A 19,011-nucleotide genomic window follows, 5' to 3' on the forward strand; every position below is an offset into this window, starting at 1 on the left:
ATCTTATAGTTCTATTAGAACTTATTCCTCCTGTCTAGCTGTAATTTTGTATCCTTTAACAAATCTCTTCCTATCCTTCCCTTCCGTGCATAGCAGCTTTATTCACAATAAACTGTAGTACACATGTGCTATGGAATACTACTAAGCCATGAAGAGGAGTAAAACATTAATACTTGAAACAACTTGGATGGGTTATCAGGGAATTATATTGAGTGAAACAAGCCAAATCTCAAAAGATTACATACTGCATGATTCCATTTATATAACTGATACAGTCTGGACACTTGTTCCCCCAAATCTCATGTTGAAATGTAATCTCCAGTGTTGGTGGTGGGGCCCGGTGGGAGGCACTTGGATCATGGGGACAGATTCCCTCATGGCTTGGTGTTGTCCTCGTGAGAGTGAGTTCCCATGAGATCTGGTTTTTCACAAAGTGTGTGACACTTACCCTCCCACTCTCTCTCTTGCTCCTGCCTGGCTGTGTGATGTACCTGCTCCTGCTTCATCTTCCACCATGAGTAAAAGCTCCCTAAGGCCTCCTCAGAAGCTGAGCAGATGCCAGCACCACGCTTGTACAGCCTACAGAACTGTGAGCCAATTAAACCTCTTTTCTTTACAAATTGCTCAGTCTCGGGTACTCCTTTACAGCAATGTAAGAATGACCTAATGGGATAACATTACTAAAATTAGAAAATTATAGAGATGGAGAACAGATTAGTAGTTGCTAGGGGTTAAGGCAGGTGGCATAGGGAGGGAGGTATCAGTGGCTGTAATAGGGAAGCATAAGGTATCCCTGTGATGGAACCGTTCTGTGTCTTGACTGTAGTGGAGGTCATACAAATTTATACCTGTGATAAAACTGCAAAGAACAAAATACACACGCGCACACACACACACACACACAGACACACACACACACACAAGTACCTATAAAACTGATGAAATCTGAATAAAGTTGATGGATTATATCAGGATTAATTTTCTGGCTTGATTTTGTACTATAGTTAGGTAAGCTGTCATCATCATGGAAAATTGGATGAAGAGTATACAGAATTTTTCACAATGCAGGTTAATTTACAATTTTCTCAAAATAAAAAGTTAAAATTAAAATTCTAGGCAAGCTCTAGGATATAGAACTCTGATCACTGGATTTGAAGAAAGGATTCCAGCACTGGGCAGGAGGTGGGGCTAAATAAATAAATGCCCGCTGGGCATGGCAGCTCACCCCTGTAATCCAGCACTTTGGGAGGCTAAGGTGGGAGGATGACTTGAGCACAGGAGTTTGAGACCAGCCTGGGCAACATAGAGAGACCCCCATTTTTTTAACTTAAAAAAGAAAAAAAGGTCAGGCGCAGTGGCTCACACCTGTAAACCCAGCACTTTGGGAGGCAGAGGTGGGCGGATCATGAGGTCAGGAGATCGAGACCATCCTGGCTAACACGATGAAATCCAGTCTCTATTAAAAAAAAATTACAAAAAATTATCAGGGCATGGTGGCAGATGCCTGTAGTCCCAGCTACTTGGGAGGCTGAGGCAGGAGAATGGCGTGAACCCAGGAGGCAGAGCTTGCAGTGAGCCGAGATCGCACCACCGCACTCCAGCCTGGGTGATGGAGCGAGACTCCGTCTCAAAAAAAAGGAAAAAAGTACATACCAAGATTTCTTCCAACTCTTAGGATTCTTTTATTTCTTTTTGTCTTTGGTTCTCTCCTCTTCCTTTTTTCTTCCTTCTTTTTCACACTTCTTTCCATTTGTACTTACCAAGATAAGTTTTTGACATTCCACAGGAATTTGCTGCCATTGCTTATTGATTAAAAAAAAAAAAAAAAAAACCCACAGTGCCTCAGTTTGGCCCCAAGACCCTCTGTAATCTAGTCCCCACCTAATTCTCTACCTGAAATTCTAACAGTTCTTTGCAGCCCAGAAAATCAAACCACTGTATGCTACACTGCCTTCTACCCCAATCCCACCCCCAGCTGTGCTCCATTTCACTTGCTTTCTCTGGAAGACTCCATGACAGTCTTGATTTCACTTGTTCCACTTTCAACTAACCCACTCTTTGTTGGATTGCTTGGACAGCTACCCGTGCATGAATCTAACATACCTGAAAAGAAACTGGAAATTCGGTGCTATGTAAACCTAGATTTTTATGTGCATCTCCTTATAAAGGGAAAAACTGAAATTAGTTCAATTTTTATTTTAGTGTAGATAATAATTCATTATTTTGAATTTGATCTTGAAAGAGGAAAATATATCATTAATAAACCTTCACTGACTTCTAAGAAAAATGGATCCTAATTAACTAGAGAATCAATCTAGGGGCCTTTGCCTTACTGGTGTAAGTAGAAACAAATGGTGTCACACCAAGTTAAGAACACTAGACTGGGGCAGAGCTAAAGTGTTTGGCATAAGAGAGAGTTTGGGAGGGAACAGGAAAGAAATCCCGGAAGGTGAGAATACTTGTTAGGAAGGCTTAATGCTGGAGGGAGAAAGTGGTTTTTAAGGCAAAAAATCGAGATTTTGAAGAAGAGATATAGCTAATGGGTTTTTTTTTCTTTTTTTAAAGTGAAAAGCTGGGCCAGGCACAGTGACTCATACCTGTAATCCCGGCACTTTGGGAGGCCGGGGAGGGAAGATCGCTTGAGCCCAGGAGTTCTAGACCAGCCTGGGCAACACAATGAGACCCCTTCTCTACCAAAAATGCAAAAATTAGCCAGGTGTGGTGCTGTGCACCTGTACTCCCAGCTTCTTGGGAGGCTGAGGCAGGAGGATTGCTTGAACCCAGGAGATCAGGGCTGCAATGAGCCATGATTACACCACTGCACTCCAGTCTGGGTGACAGGCTGAGACTCTGTCCCAAAAAAAAGAAAGAAAATCAAACAAATGAAAAAATAAGGCAGTGGTTAACTCTAGGAAAAATAGAGATGTAAAGCAAACAGAAGAAACCCAAAATCATAATCATAAGTCATTTATCTTCAACAGTAAACAATAATTACATATTTATAATAATACTATTGATTTGTCCCCAAGTGGTGAGCTCTGTTGAAAAATGAAATTGGGGGTGAGTTTTATTCTCCATCAAAGGAAGTCAATACATTTTTAAAGCTAGTAAATCAAAAATAGCAATGTAATCATATTATTGAGAAATATGCTAAAAGAAATAGATAAAAAAATGAAGAGTTGACTATTGCGATATGCTTTTGGGGACTGGTGAATGGTGCAGCAGGAACTATTATTTTTTCATATTTGTTTTTAAGTACATTTATTATTTTGATAAAAATTCCATTAACTCACAAAACAATATTTTTAAAAAGTAGAATCTGCCTACGCTTTTCACATATGTTTTAAAAAGTTTAAGCTGTAACATGCTAGTTTGCTTCCATTTGACATGTAAAACACATGATATTGACAGATATCTTGACTGTACTTCTGAAGATGCTCTCACTGCCAGGAGGCAGATAGTGGATATTTCAAATTCCTACCCATAGAGAGAGGTGAATAGTAGAGCAGCTCACCTGCCGACAGCTAATTTTCATGTCTGCTACTGCCTGAGGACTTTTGCTCTTCTGTTCTGACTCTGGCCCTTCAGTTTGTATCCTTCTGTTAGTTCTAAAGTTCAGTATTGTTTTTAGTCCAGAGTACTTTGGCTTGGTTTTATGAAAGTCTATAGCCCTCCTTGCCCAGTCTAAGCTAAGTTTACCTTCTCATCTTTCTGGAAATCTATGCTCCTTTACAAATTTTCTTTCAAACTTTACTTAAAAAATACTTTATTAATTTATCCAATAAGCATTTTTTAAGTCACTACTACTATGGGTCAAATCCTACGTCATACCCAGAGACAGAGAAGAATATGCAGTTCCATTCTAGCAGAAGAGATGAAGTTTCACAAATTACAGTTTGGATTTCTGTTAGGGGATTAGGGTGCCACTGATGGCAGCCACTGCTCCATACAGCTTGCTGTTGCCGTCACCCCAGCTGCAGCAGGGAGGCGCCGCTGGGGCTGCACGGTCCATGAAGCCCGAGAGAGCCACACCCCTTCCAAGATGGGGCAGGAGCTCCCTAGGCCTCCGCTGCAGCTGCCCAAACCGAGGCTGCAGACTCAGGCATCCCTGCACTCTCGGGTGCTGGGAAGGACCCCTTGCTCTTGCAGGCTCAGAGGTGCCTGCCCCTGCTGCCTGGCTTCTCCGTGCTGTGGATGGCCTGCTTGGATCTCAGAGTAAAGTCCCGTGAGCCTGGGGGCCATGAATGGCAGCAGGAGGCAGAGAGATTCCTGGGTGGAAGGGGGCAGGTCCCCAGTAAGGCCCCTCCTTCAGGTCAAGGAAGGCCTGAAGGCTGGGAGCTGAGCTGCCAGTCCCAAGGACGGGAGTGGGGACTTGTGGTGCCTCTTCTGGGCCTGCCCTTGGCTGCGCATGGACCAATCGGCAAACACTTCCTCGCCTCTGAGGTCCATAAAAGCCCTGGGCTCAGCCACAGCAGGGCAGAGGAGGTAGAACGGGAGGACTAGCCGCAGAGTGGAGATACCCTGTCTGCTGAGAGCTGCAAAGGCCAGGAAAACCTTCTGGCAGAGAAGATCTTGGTACCTGCATCTTCAGGCATGCTTCTATGAAGACACAGGTAGAACCTTCAGAGTAGACCCTGGTTCTACTTACCCAAGCAGCAGACAAAAGGCAAAGACCACAAGCCTCCTTCTAAAATGTGGTTTTCAAGCCCCATCCACGTGTGCTTGCCGCCCTTCCAGGAAGTGAAATAGAATCTGTGGACATGGGCTCAGAAGTGAACGAGAGGACGAAACAGTCACAAGCACTGATCTTTAGCCTTCAATATTGGTCTAGCCCACTAGTGAAACTGGTGCAATGAATGCCCCCAACTATCATCTCAGTCACTCCTATGAGAAGGAAAAAAAGAAGGGATAAATTAAGAGAGGGCAGAAGTACAGCAGAGGCTTCCCCTTCTTTGGGCTAAAACAAATACATGAGGAAAAGGTGAAAGAGGGTTCCTCTTTTTTTTTTTTTTTTTTTTCTTGTAGAGATGGGGGTCTTACTACATTGCCCAGGCTGAACTCCTGGCCTCAAGTATCCTTCCACCTCGTCCTCCCAAAGTGTTGGAATTACAGGCATGAACCACCATGTCTGGCCTTCTCTCTTCAACCAACAGTCTCCTTTTCTTTTCTTTCTTTATTCTTATCTCAAAAATAATTAGAAGCAGGGCCAGACACAATGGTTTATACTACCTCTAATCCCAGTGTTTTGGGAGGCTGAGGCAGGAGGATTGCCTCATGCTAGGAGTTTGAAATCAACTGAGCAAAATAGTGAGACCATCTCTCGTTACAAAAAATAAAAAATTAGCTAGGTGTAGTGGTGCATACCCGTAATCCTAGCTACTCAGGAGGCCAAGGTGGGAGGATCACTTCAGCCCGGGAGTTTGAGGTTACAGTGAGCTATGATCAGGCCACTGCACGCCAGCTTGTGTGACAGAGTGAGACCCTGTCTCAATAATAATAATGATAATAATAATAATTAGAATCACAAGAAATAGAAGTGGCTCAGTGTTTAACTAGATCATAATTAAACATACTTGCTATTATTAATGTACAAAAATACTAATGAACCATATTTGTTAAACATAAGTACGACAACCTCTAAAATGCATACATTAGGGAGAACTGACCTCAGGGTATTTTGGGGCCCAGTGTTCTGGGCCCCATAATCACATCGCATCATCTCATTGGCTATTTGAGAGGATTGAATGAGTTAGAAATCTATAAAGTATGGAGCGCAGTGCCTGGCGTGCGGAAGCCTGGTGTTTGTATTGCTATTAATTTACATTTGTGGGCCGGGCATGGTGGCTCATGCCTGTAATCCCAGAACTTTGGGAGGCCTAGGTGGGCAGATCACCTGAGGTCAGGAGTTCGAGACTAGCCTGGCCAACACAGTGAAACCCCATATCTACTAAAAATACAAAAATTAACTGGACTCAGCGGTGCGCACCTGTAGTCCCAGCTTCTTGGGAGGCTGAGGCTGGAGAATGGCTTGAACCTGGATGGTGGAGGTTGCAGTGAGCCGAGATGGCGCCACTGCACTCCAGCCTGGGCAACAGAGCAAGACTGTATCTCAAAAAAAAAAAAAACAAAAACAAAAAATTACATTTGTGTAGCATTTTGCAGTAACTATCTTATTTGAATTTACAACATCCTGTGAAGAAAGTAAGACAAGTCATATTACCCTCTTTACAAATAAAGTTTTTCAGTACACTGTCTACAATTCAAATTTTCTTATTTCTAGTTCAAAACCTTTCTACTGCCCCATGCATGGGGAGCTGCCTGGTTTTTAATTCGTTAGGAATAAAATTTACAAATAGTGGACTGTCTACAATTTAAATTTTCTTATTTCTGGTTCAAATCCCTTTCTCCTACCCCATGCATGGGTAGCTGCCTGGCTTCTCTTGTTCAGTAATTTAAAGGTTGAGTGTCTCACCTTCTCACTGGGAACTCTCAGATGACAACAAAGTAAAAATTTGGAATTCTCTTACTCTAATAGAAAAATAACCTCTTAGCTTGAATTATACATAGTATAGGGCTTTGCAGTTTTCTAGACAAATCAGTGTGTATTATACAATTCGTAAATATACGCTTTTTGTTTTGTATGAATTTTTTTTCACATACTGATTGTTTTATTTCTCATGAGTCAAAACCTTACGGGAGAAGGAATAAACAGGTAAACTGGATGTGACTCCCAATCCCTTTGTGGCAGGAGGTTGATTTATCCCATTCAGCTGCGTAGGTGGGTATTACCATCCTCCTTTTCTTCTTAAGCACATCTTTTATCTTTATATAGATAAAATGTATATAATATGTGTTAAAAATATACATATATAAAAGGCATATGTATGTATTGTGTGCTTTTATATATATATATACACACACACACACACACACATACATGTTAATAAATAGTTGGTAACCTGCTCTGTACATTGCTCTATAACCTGCTATATTTGCATGAACATTTTCTTACGTCCTGTGAATTCGGAAGAGGACATAAGAAAATGCCCTGTGAACTTGACATATCAAAGCTTAAACAAGTAAGGGAGTTATGTGTTGCACAAATAAGAAATCCAGAGGTAAGCAGTCAAGGCTGGTATGATCCCTTCACAGTGCCTCCCAGGACTCAGGCTCCCTCCATGTTCCTACTCTGCTATCATAGCACATGGTCTTAGACCTTGTGCTTGTTACCTCATTGTCACAAGATGGCTGCTCTACCCCTCAAAACGCATCTGTATTCCAGCTAAAAAAAAGAAGGGAAAACGCAAAGAGCAAAACAGCATATGTCAGCTGAGAAAGCTTTCGAGGAAAGAACTTTCCTAGCATCCCATCCAACAACTTCCACTTACATCTCACTGGCCAGAATGGTGTCATCTGCCTGCCAAAGTCACCGGAGAAGCTGGGTATCACCAGTAGTGTTTTCCAGGAAGCAGATGCTTGAGATGGAATTGGGTGTGCAAAAGGTTTAATGGGGAGTAACATCTGTGAAAGAAGGAAGCAGGATTGGGCAGGGGAGCCATCGTTCCCTGATACAGACCTGACAAAGACTCTATCAGCCCACCATGCAGCTCCAAAGCAAAGGCTGCCTGCTGGGGGAGTCCTATGTCGGGTACAAATGGGCAGGCCTTCATACTACCATCTTGCTTAGTTGTTGGCTGGGGGCTGCCCCGAGAAACGCATGACCTCAGCTTGAAAGCTGCCAGGAGTTAATAACTGGAGGCCGTCAGCTAACCATGCTCCTCACAGTGGGTACCAAGTCCTTTCTCCAAGCAAGGAGATCTCTATAAATGCCACCCTGGGAAATAGAGTTTGTAAGTTAGGCACATTGCCGCCCCACAGAAACTTGGAGTTGTTAGTAAGGAAGAAGAAAGGGTGTTAAGTGGGCCACTGTTGTATCTGACACCCTTTGTTAAGCTTCCTATTCAGGAGACAAGAACAGTCTTGCCAGAGAAAGAGGACTGTTTGTTGAACAAGCTTCTATTAGTAGTTGTGCCCCATGGTGGAAGGATGTCAAGAAACAAGTCATCTGCATTAGAGAACAGCACCCGGGTTTTCCATCTTCCTGTGGCATCAAGTTGCTTCTTTTGTTGGGTAATCTGAAAAGAAATGGGGCTAGCTCACAAGTCAGTGAGGGACAGTGGTGGAAATAAGTGAACAAGAGTGTCGCTCTTTGTCCTTCCTCCTAAATTTTGTACATCTCTGTAGTCACTGGCATAATTAAGGTTTTTCCCTTTGGGTGTATGAAGACTTGGCTCATTGATACTTGGTTGGTAAACTGGGGAGAGACCAGTTATTCAATCCTCTCTCCTGACAGTGAATAATGCAGAGGCTCTTTGGATGGTGCAAAGTCTCATTCAAAATCAGAATTCTCCAAGGAAAACTGAAATGAGCGGAGCAAGCAATTTAGGAGCTACAGGTTTGGTCATTTAGGATGTTTATTGTTCTCTATTTTGCTGAAGTAGTTTCCTCTAATCTGAATGTTACTGATGCTATTGAGAAAAATTCCCTGTCTCTAGCAGCACGGAAATGCATTCAGCTTTCTACAGATACAGTCAAGAGTAATTATGAAGTTTAGAAAAGATACCCTGAATTGCTCCCTGTGCTGATATCTGGGCCTTTACTTTCTTCATGGAGCTGGCTGGTTGATTAATTCTGAAAAAGTCAGCGGTGTGCATACAAATAAAGCCTTGAAATATGGAAATAAGACATAATAGAGAATACATTTGGGTTTCAGCTAATCTTAAAATACTGGTGAATAATTTATTATTCTAAATACTCTGCTTAATGTCTAACCGATGATTGCTATTTACCAGTAATTAGACCCTCCATTTCAGCTCCTTTTCTTACAGACAGGAATAGTATGATCAGTTTTAAATTGGTAGGGAGGAATTAAAGGCTTTTCAATAATGTTTTTAATTTTTAAAAAGACATATTTACTGTAGAAAATAGAGAAAAGTACCAGAATGATGAAAAGTATCCCTAATTTCAACAACTAGAAGTAATCAACATTGTAAAGTATATTATTTCACTCTTTCATAACATTTATATTATGTTTTAAACAGATAAAATGTATATAATATGCATAAAATGTATATAAAAAGATATGTGTGTGTGTGTGTGTGTGTGTGTGTACATAATCCCAAGATCAATTGGGATCATGATCTGCATACTGTTGTTATGCCTAACAAGATACCTTGAACATTTTTTCATGTCGCTGAGTTTTCCTCTGTAATACTTTTCAAAGGCCACATAATGTTCTGTTGAATCCACGTACCAGTTTATTCAAGAAATCCCTTATTATTAAACATTTCAGTTCTTTCTAGAATTGAGACAAAGTCTCACTGTCACCTAGGCTGGAGTGCAGTGGCGTGATCATGGCTCACTGCAGCCTCAACCTCCCTGGCTCAAGTGATGCTCTCACGTCAGCCTCCTGAGTAGCTGGGACTACAGGCATGTGCCACCAAGCTTGACTAATTTTAATTTTTTTTTTTTTTCACTGCAGGGGTCTCCCTATGTTGCCTGGCTGGCCTTGAAGTCCTAGGCCCAAGTGATCCACCCATCTCAGCCTCCTAAAAGCTGGGATTATAGGTATGAACCACCATGTTCAGCCAATTTTTATTATCATACATAATTCTGTGAGGAATAACTGCATAACTCTCTAACATTTCTGATTATTTCTTAAGGGTAAATATTCATAGACGAGGATGAACATTGTATTTTGGTATCACTTGTTTCTGCCTGCCCAGAATTTCTCATTTTCACATGATAGAACTGACCTCCTACCTCACTCTCTCATTGCCTTTTAGTATCTGCCTCTCCCACAACTGGTAAAATGTTTCATCACACGGCTGGGACTGATCAGAGTGCCCTGTCTCCTACCACTCCAGGCACAGTGACGGGTCCAGGAGTGCGCATATGATCTGAGTAGGGCCAATAAGAGGGAATTTTTCTAGGTCTGATAATAACTCTTGGATGAAAACATCTCTTTCCTTCTGAAATTACCAAAAACCATTAAAGGTTGGGACTGATGAGGTCCCTCTTGATGCCAACATGGAAGAAAGCAGAGCTGAACAATGAAGCGATAAAGGGGAATTCCTACTGACAACTTTTTTTTTTGGAGACAAAGTCTCACTCTGTCACCCAGGCTGGAGTGCAGTGACGTGTTCATGGTTCACTGCAGCCTCAAACTCGGGTTCAAGTCATTCTCCTGCTTCAGCCTCCCAGTGGCTGTGACTAAGGTGTGCACGACTACCCTGGCTAATTTATTTTTATTTTTGTAGAGATAGGGTTTCACAATTTGGCCCCAGCTCGTCTGGAACTCCTGGCCTCAAGCGATCCTCCTGCCTTAGGTTTCCAAAGTGCTGGGATTACAGGTGTCAGCCACTGCGCCCAGCCTGATGCCATCATTTCAGTTCCTGGTCTCGGCCATGACCGAAGCAAGGTGCTTCCCTAGACTTGTCCAATTATTTGACCTAATAAATTCCCCTGTTTATTTAAACTAATCTGAACTGGCTTTCTGTCTTTGGCAATCAAGGCTCTTGATTAATATAACTATTGTTAAGGTTTTGATATGTATTTCCATATTACCTCCCAGAACTACATTGCCAAATACACTTGTGGAATGTGGAATTTTAAATTAATGTTAATATTGCTGCAATGTGTCAGTGTAGAACTACAGTATGAGTCAATCTATCTCTTTTTTTCATATTTCCATACCCTCTTGACTAAAGCAAAACATCTTAAACAAATCATCACACTCAAGTAAGCAAAGGTGGAGATTGGGATGAATAGAGATCAAGCTAGGTTTATATTATGCCCAGACATCAGGCTGAGTACGAGCCCTTGCTGTCAGGGATGGGGAAATAGGGTCCATGTACCCTGCAGCCAGTTACATAGTGGGTCTCTAATACCTTTACTTTCTTCCCACATGCAGAAGTGAAAGTTAAGAGAAGTCTGACGAAGGAGTCAGTTCCAAGAAAGGAGTTAAATTATTCAAGAGTAAGTTGTCAACTTCAAGTCAGTGAGCCAAGGCAGAGTAGTTCATAAAGAAACTGTGACTAGACTAGGTGGGACTCAGTTTCTGAGACAGATTTCTGAGCCAGGCCTGTGGGCAGCTGTACGAGGAGATGGGTTGGAGAGGGGTGATTTTAAAAGGATGCTAAATAACACTGGCAAAACCAAATCAACTCCACACACCAGTGAGATGAATTGGAAAACAGTGTTCATTACTCCAGTTTTTCTATCAACTTGTGTAGTTGTGGAGATGAAAATTGGTTCCAGTAACACTGAGGTAGACACTATTCTTTTTTCTCTCTCTCTCTTTTTTTTTTTTTTTTTTTAATGGAGACAGAGTCTCGCTCTGTTGCCCAGGCTGGAATGCAGTGATGAAATCTCTGCAACCTCTGCAACCTCTGCCTCCCAGGTTGAAGCGATTCTCGTGCCTCAGCCTCCTGAGTAGCTGGGACTACAGACACACACCACCACGCCTGGCTAATTTTTGTATTTTTAGTAGAGATGGAGTTTCAGCATGTTGGCCAGGCTGGTCTCAAACTCCTGACCTCAAGTGATTCATCCGCCTCGGCCTCCTAAATTGTTGGCATTAGAGGCGTGAGCCACCACGCCTGGCAGCAGTATTCTTTTAACTAAAATTTGTGGGAGGTTATTGATTTGGACTGGGCCTCTACAGATCAAACCAAAATGGAGTCACTCATGCTAAAGTTTCATGTCACCAAACAGAAACTAAGTCGTCTACCTTCCAAGAAACTAAGGAGGGGTGGGAAAGAGGGAAAGACAGTGTAGCCAAATCCCCTAACAAGGCCAGTTTTGGCTGACATGATAAAGGAGTCCCCCCTGCTTTAACATGACAAGGAAAGTAACTTTGAAATGACCAATTCACTTTTTGTTCCTTATTTCGGCTTTTTTTTTTTTTAAACCCCTTTTCTGCCTATAAAGCCCACCTCTTCTGCTTAGCTCATCAGATCACCTTTTCTAAATTTTTTATTTTATTTGTTGATTTTGGGTAGAGATGGGGGTCTCTCTATGTTACCCAGGCTGTTCTCAAACTCCTGGGATCAAATGATCCTCCTGCCTTGGCCTCCCAAAGTGTTGGGATTACAGGCATGAGCCATGGTGCCCAGCCACCTTTTCTAAAATTTTATGGGAGATAGTACCCTGATCCATTCATCACAAAGAAAAGCCAATTAGATCACCTAACTAAATTTGTTGTAGTTTTGTCTTTTGACAGTTCTCAAAAGGAAATGAAAACAACACTTTATTAGCAGCAGTGCATCTAAGATGGATAGTTTTGAGATGCACCTGTGCACTCTTGGTCAGTTGAAACTTCTGAGTCAACAGTAGTTGGCCTAGTACTGTTTCCTGAGAATGAATGGTTTAACTCACCCTTTCATATACCTCTCAAAATGATTTCTTATTCTTAAAATTACGAATAAACAAAACTGAAGAGAGATGAGCTTCAGAAAAATGGGAACCGATCATTAAACTTTTATTTAGCACATTTCCTGTTCTTCAGCTAGTAGAAGTGGATTATTTTTTAAATATGTTTCTACTTAGACTTTTTATTGATAAAAAATAATACATTTCTCCATATCCTGACCAAATCAATGTTGAATACACATTCGTAGGATACTGCTTGTAGGGGCTGCTTGACTTGGCCCAGGCCTGCTGGGTGGTTGGAAGTGAAGGGTAGGATAAATCAGCAAAGATCTCCCCACCCTCCAGCCCCAGACTGCTTAACTGAAGAGACTTTGGAGACCAGTTGGGTAGCCAGGATTGAAAAAGAACAAACTTGAGGACCAGACAGTTCAGAGTTAGAAATTTTGGAGGCATTGTCCAGAGCCCTGAGAATGAGAGAAGATCTCCAACTATCCACGGTTGTCTGGGCAAGGAAAACATCGTGGAGAGGGAGGTGGGAAACAATAGCTGAGAATCAGGCAAAAATATCTGGAAAATGGGTAATTATCTTATCCACCACTATCTCTCCTTTCCACTGGCCACCCTTCCAGGTATCTTGTGATCTGAATTCCAGCTCTGCTCAGTTCATCCTGGGGAAATTAGAGGAAAAATGGTCTCTGTCCACTAACCCCTTTCCCCTACCTCTGCTGCTTCAGTGACAATAACTGAAAGAAAAAATTGGTGTAACAAAACTTTAAAATTTGTATATTTAGAAAATCTGAAAGAATCAACAAGTAAAATTCCTGGAACTAGTTCAGGATATGGTTAACATCCAAAAGTCAATTGCAGCCAAGTGCAGTGGCTCATGCCTATAATCCTAGCAATTTAGGAGGCTGAGGTGGTAAACTGCTTTAGCCCAGGAGTTCGAGACCAGCCTGGGCAACATGGTGAAACCATGTATCTACAAAAAATAGAAAAGTTAGCCAGGCATTGTAGCATGTGCCTGTAGTCTCAGCTGCTTGGGAGGTTGAGGTGGGAGGATCACTTGAGCCTGGGAGGTCAAGGCTGCAGTGAGCCATGACCACGCCACTGTGCTTCAGCCTGGGTGAGAGAGTAAGACCCTGTCTCAAAAAAAGAAAAAAAAAAAAAAGTCAATTGCTTTCTTATGTACCAGCAATGAACAAATGAAATTTGAAATAAAAACCAGAATACCATTTACATCAGCATTCCCCAAAATGAAATTGGTAGAAATCTAATAATACATGCAGAAGTTCTATATAATGAAGAGTATAAACCTCTGATAAGAGAACTTTAAAAAGATCTAAATGAGTGGAAAGATATTCCATGTTCATGGACAGGAAGACTTACCTGGTCAAGATGTCAGTTCTTCCCAACTTGATCTATAGATTTAATGCATTCTCAATCAAAAGCCCAGCAATATGTTTTGTGAACATGAACAAACCGATTTTAAAGTTTATAGGAAGGGAAAAAGACCCAAAATAGCCAACACAATATTGAAGAAGAAGAACAAAATCAGATAACCAACACTATACCGTAACAAAGACAGTGTGATAGTGGTGAAAAAATAGAGAAATAGATCAATGGAACAGAATAGAGAAGCCAGAAATAACTTACATAAATATAATAAACTGATCTTTGACAAAGTAAACAAGGCAATGAAATAGAGAAAAAGATAAACTTTTCAACAAATGGTGCTGGAAAAATGGAATATCCAAATGGAAAACAAAAACTGAATCTAGACAGAGACTTTACACCTTTCACAAAAATTAATTCAGAATGGATCATAGACCTATACGTAAAATGTAAAACTATTAAAGTCTCCTAGATAATAACCCTGGAAAAAAATCTAGATGACCTTGGGTGTGGCAATGACTTTTAAAATACAATACTAAAGTCATGATCCATGAAATAAGAAGTTGGTAAGCTGGACTTCGTTAAAATTTAAAACTTCCGCTCTGCAAGAGAATGAGAAGATAAGCCACAGATGGAAGAAAACATTTACAAATGACATATCTGATAAAGGACTGTTATCTTCAAAGAACTCTTAAAACTCAACAATTAAAAAATGAACAACTTGATTAAAAAATGGGCAAAAACCTTAACAGAGACCTCACCAAAGAACATACAGAGATGATAAGTATATGAAAAGATGCTCAATGTAATATCATATGCCATTAGAAAAATGCAAACTACTAAATGCAAAGTGGCTGCACCACTTTGCAAGACAGTGTGGCAGTTTTTTTACAAAATCAAACATACTCTTACCGTATGATCCAGCAGTTACCTTCCTTGGAATTTACCTAAATAAGCTGAAAAGTTATGTCCACACAAAAGCCTGTACATGACTATTTACAGCACCTTTACTCATAAATGCCAAGACTTGGAAACAACAACGATGTTCTTCAGTGCATAAATGGATACATAAACTGTGGGACATCCAAACAATAGAATATTATTCATTGCTAAAAGAAATGAGCTATTAAGGCATTAAAATACATGGAGGAACCTTAAATCCATGTCACTGAGTGAAAAAAAAAGCCAGTTTGAAAGGCTACATACTGTATGGTCCAACTATAGGACATTCTGGAAAAATACAAAACTTTTGGAAACAGTAAAACAATCAGTGTTTGCCAGGGGTTAGCAGGGAGGTAGGGATGACTAGGTAGAACACATAATATTTTCAGGCCAGTGAAACTGTTTTGTATAATATTATAATAGTGGACACATGTCATCATACATTTTTCAGAACCCATTGAGTGAACAGCACCAAGAGTGAAGCTTAGTGTAAACTGTGGACTTTTAGTGATAATGATGTGTCAATGTAGGCTCATCGATTATAACAAAGATGTCATTCTGGTGCTAGATGTTGGTAGTGGGCGAGGCTGTGTGTGGGGAAGTAGGGGATATCTGGGAACTCTCCGTACTTTCCGTTCAATTTTGCTGTGAACCTAAAACTGCTCTAAAAAATGAAGCCTATTAAAAATGTATTAGCTAAAAAAAAAAAAAAAAAAAAAAAGGTATAAGTGATGAGTCAGTGAAAGGCAGATAAAAGCATTGAGTAGCAAAGGCTCATTTTTATCAATACTGCTCCATTAAGAAGAGTTTGCTTTCTTCTCTGGCATCTTCCATTCCCCACTCTGTTCCTACTTCCACCCTTTTAAGCATTCAGTCACTTTGTAGTCCCCATGTGTTTATTTTGTCAAAGTCTGATCTTATATTAGTATTTGCATATTTTACGATGGATACACTTTACACCCTAGACCATAGACTACCCATGCTGATAGTCCAGAGTGATGGGCTTACTCCTAGGTGAGAACAGTTCTCTGTGTCTGGTTCCTACCTGTTTGCTCCCAAACTTTCCTGTCCCCTCTCCTTTTATTCTGTCCCCAGCTCCCAGGTACTCTGGATCTAGAATCCTTGCCTTGGACCCACAGTAGAATGGACATGCTGGGCTAGACTGCCTTGGCCTGGCCATTGCCAGTTTTAAGCCTCCAAGTTTCTTTTGCCCTTGGCAACTCCCAGACATATAAGCCTGGCCTTTTTGGTGGGAATGGGGGTTCAAGAGAGACATCTAGAGCTTCTTTTTTCCTTATCAGTTACACTCCACTTCAGAGGGCTAGACCAACTCCCAGCGCAAGTTGCTTCTGGAAGGTTTCTCAGTGAACATGTCATAGGTTACAGGTGTTTATGAGACAAAGATGGCTTTAACAGATGTTAAACCATTTAGAAACTTAAAAAAAAATTATAGCATTTGAAATTATTTTTGTATTTTATAGGTAATAATCATACAAAGAAAATATCATATTTTCTTTTTCTTTTTTTTTTTTTTTGAGACAGAGTTTTGCTCTTGTTGCCCAGGCTGGAGTGCAATGGCATGATCTGGGCTCACTGCAACCTCTACCTCCCAGGTTCAAGTGATTCTCCTGCTTCAGCCTCCCAAGTAGCTAGTATTACAGGTGCCTGCCACTACTCCCAGCTAATTTTTTGTATTTTTTAGTAGAGATGGGGTTTCACCATATTGGCCAGGCTGGTCTCGAACTCCTGACCTCTGGTGATCCACCCACCTTGACCTCCCAAAGTGCTGGGATTACAGGCCTGAGCTGTATATTTTCTCCAAGTCTTATATAGTTTCTCCCAAATGCCTTTTAGGTTTCAAATGGAGTAAGATGAACTGAATTAATTCCTGGATGTCAGTACACTTGAGTTTAATCTCAGTTACTTAATAGATGGTGACTGAGGTTATTCATGACTTAATTCCTTCAGATCTTCCTCGTGTATAGGAATAAGGGAGAAGGACCAGATTAACATCTGGTCAAGTCTTCTCCAGCCTTAAAATTTTATGATTTCTATATGTTAAATGCAAATACAGACGGTGACTGATCCAGCCCAGTTTCCTCATATATCATGTTTCTCTCAAAGTGAAACCTAAAATCTTGAAAAAGCTTCCTATAAAAGGCCACACTTCAGATTTCATCAACTCGTAAAGCAGACTGTCTGTGGCTCAGAAATTCTCATCTTGAAGTGGGGCAAGTCCTCACTTGTACACATGTTCTTTCCACTCAAATGCAGACACTGTTCTTGTGGAAAGAGTAGAGGAGGTCAGCCAGCCAGAGGCCCCATTCCGAGGGGATTGAAAGGTCTCCCAAGGCAACCACTCCCAAAGGCGGGTTGAGTTTCTGTGAGCTGTTTCCTGCCTGAACAAACAGCCCCTCCCAAGGCCTCAAGGCTGAACTGGTTCAGGGACCACGCTTTGGGATTCTAGTCTATTGCAGTGGCCAGTGAGTCTTGAACAAAAATAAATGTGAAAAACATAGTCCTTGGGGTTTGACCCCACGACAGATCCAGAAACAACATGGCTTTTTTTTTTTTCTTTTCAGTCTGGTAATAAATAACTTGAACCTGTGCCAAACCCGGAATGTATTCCCTGGTCTATCCTGGTTCAAACGTGTCAGTGTGAGACAGACAGGAATAGGACAGGCCATAGGGAAACAGGAGCCAAGACTATTTGTTAAAGTCTGGTCCTTGGCCAAAACATGAGGTTGTTTGCCTAGAGTCCTCCTAGTTAGTTCCCTGTGGAACTAGCTTCTCACCTCCTTTTCTGATGCTTTCTACTCTTTTGGCAAACCAGCCCCTTCCCCTATCTCAGCTACCTAACAAGGATGCCCTATGTTCAGATAAGGATCAAGGTTGGAAAGGGTTTGATTAATTCAAACAAGTTTGCAGCAAATGAGAATTTAAGATGTAATTCCTCTCAAGAGAACTCTTTATTCACAGAGAATTCTAAAATATTGTAAATCCTTCAACAAAATCTGTCATAATGGAATTTCATACCTGTAGGACAGAGAAATTTGGATGGAACACTCTTCTATTGCCCTCGAATCATACCATGCTTTGTAATTTAAAGAAATATGAATTTAATGCCAACCATGTGCGGACACCGTTTTTTTGTTTTGTTGTTTGAGACAAGGTCTCACTCTGTCACCCAGGCTGGACTGCAACCTCCACCTCCTGGCCCCAAGCTATTCTCTTACCTCAGCCTCCTGAGTATCTGGGACTATAGCTGTGTGCTACCATGCCCAGCTAATTTTTAAATTTTTTATATAGTTAGGGTTTTACCATGTTGCCCAGGCTGGTCTTGAACTCCTGGGCTCAAGCAATCCTCCTGTCTAGGCTTCCCAAATTGCTGGGATTACAATTATGAGCCACTGCACCCTGCTGACACTGTTTTAACCATACATTACAAAGATTAACCTATTTACTCCTTAAAGCCATATGAGGTAGGTACTTTTATCACCCCATTTTACAGGAAACGGAAGAACAGAGAAGTTAAGTATCTTTCCCAAGGTCACACAGTTAATGAAAGGCAAAGCTGGGATTCAAATTCACAGAGTCTGCTTTCAGAGGCCATGCTCCTAACTACTGTGCTATTCCGCTAGCTCTGTTTCATGCTTCTTCACTCCCATCCTCCTACATTCATATATAGACACTTCAGGGTGGATCTTTTAGAAGTAGATCATTTTGGCCAGCATGGTGGCTCATGCCTGTAATCCCAGCACTTTGGGAGGCCAAGGTGGGTGGATCACCTGAGGTCGGGAGTTCGAGACCAGCCTAACCAACATGGAGAAACTCCGTCTCTACTGAAAATACAAAATTAGCTGAGTGTGGTGGCAGGTGCCTGTAATCCCAGCTACTCAGGAGGCTGAGGCAATAGAATCACTCGAATCCAGGAGGCAGAGGTTGCAGTGAGCCAAGATCGTGCCACTGCACTCCAGCCTGGGCAACAAGAGTAAAACTCCATCTCAAAAAAAAAAAAAAAAAAAAGTAGATCATTTTATTTCACTTGGACCTATTGCTGGATCATAAAATAAAATCTTGACTTCATGTACACAAATAGTAGATTTGGTGAGTCTAGATTGATTGATTGACTGATATAATAAAATTAAAAATTTTTTTTTTTTGAGACAGAGTCTAGCTCTGTTGCCCAGGCTGGAGTGCAATGGTGCAATCTCAGTTCACTGCAACCTCCACTTCCTGGGTTCA

General features: G+C 41.3%; 1 protein-coding gene across 1 annotated transcript in view; it reads left to right on the top strand.

Annotated features, from left to right (window-relative positions):
- The first annotated feature begins 480 nt into the window (after positions 1–480).
- Positions 481–19,011, top strand: part of STK38L (serine/threonine kinase 38 like) — a 112,194-nt gene continuing 93,663 nt past the window's right edge. Inside the window, exons 1-2 of the mRNA XM_074006455.1 lie at positions 481–589; positions 9,542–9,627. The gene's annotated coding sequence lies outside the window, so the exon portion shown is untranslated. The remainder of the gene's footprint in view (positions 590–9,541; positions 9,628–19,011) is intronic.

Source organism: Macaca fascicularis, chromosome 11 (assembly GCF_037993035.2).
Source record: "Macaca fascicularis isolate 582-1 chromosome 11, T2T-MFA8v1.1".
In the NCBI taxonomy this organism is placed as follows: domain Eukaryota; kingdom Metazoa; phylum Chordata; class Mammalia; order Primates; family Cercopithecidae; genus Macaca; species Macaca fascicularis.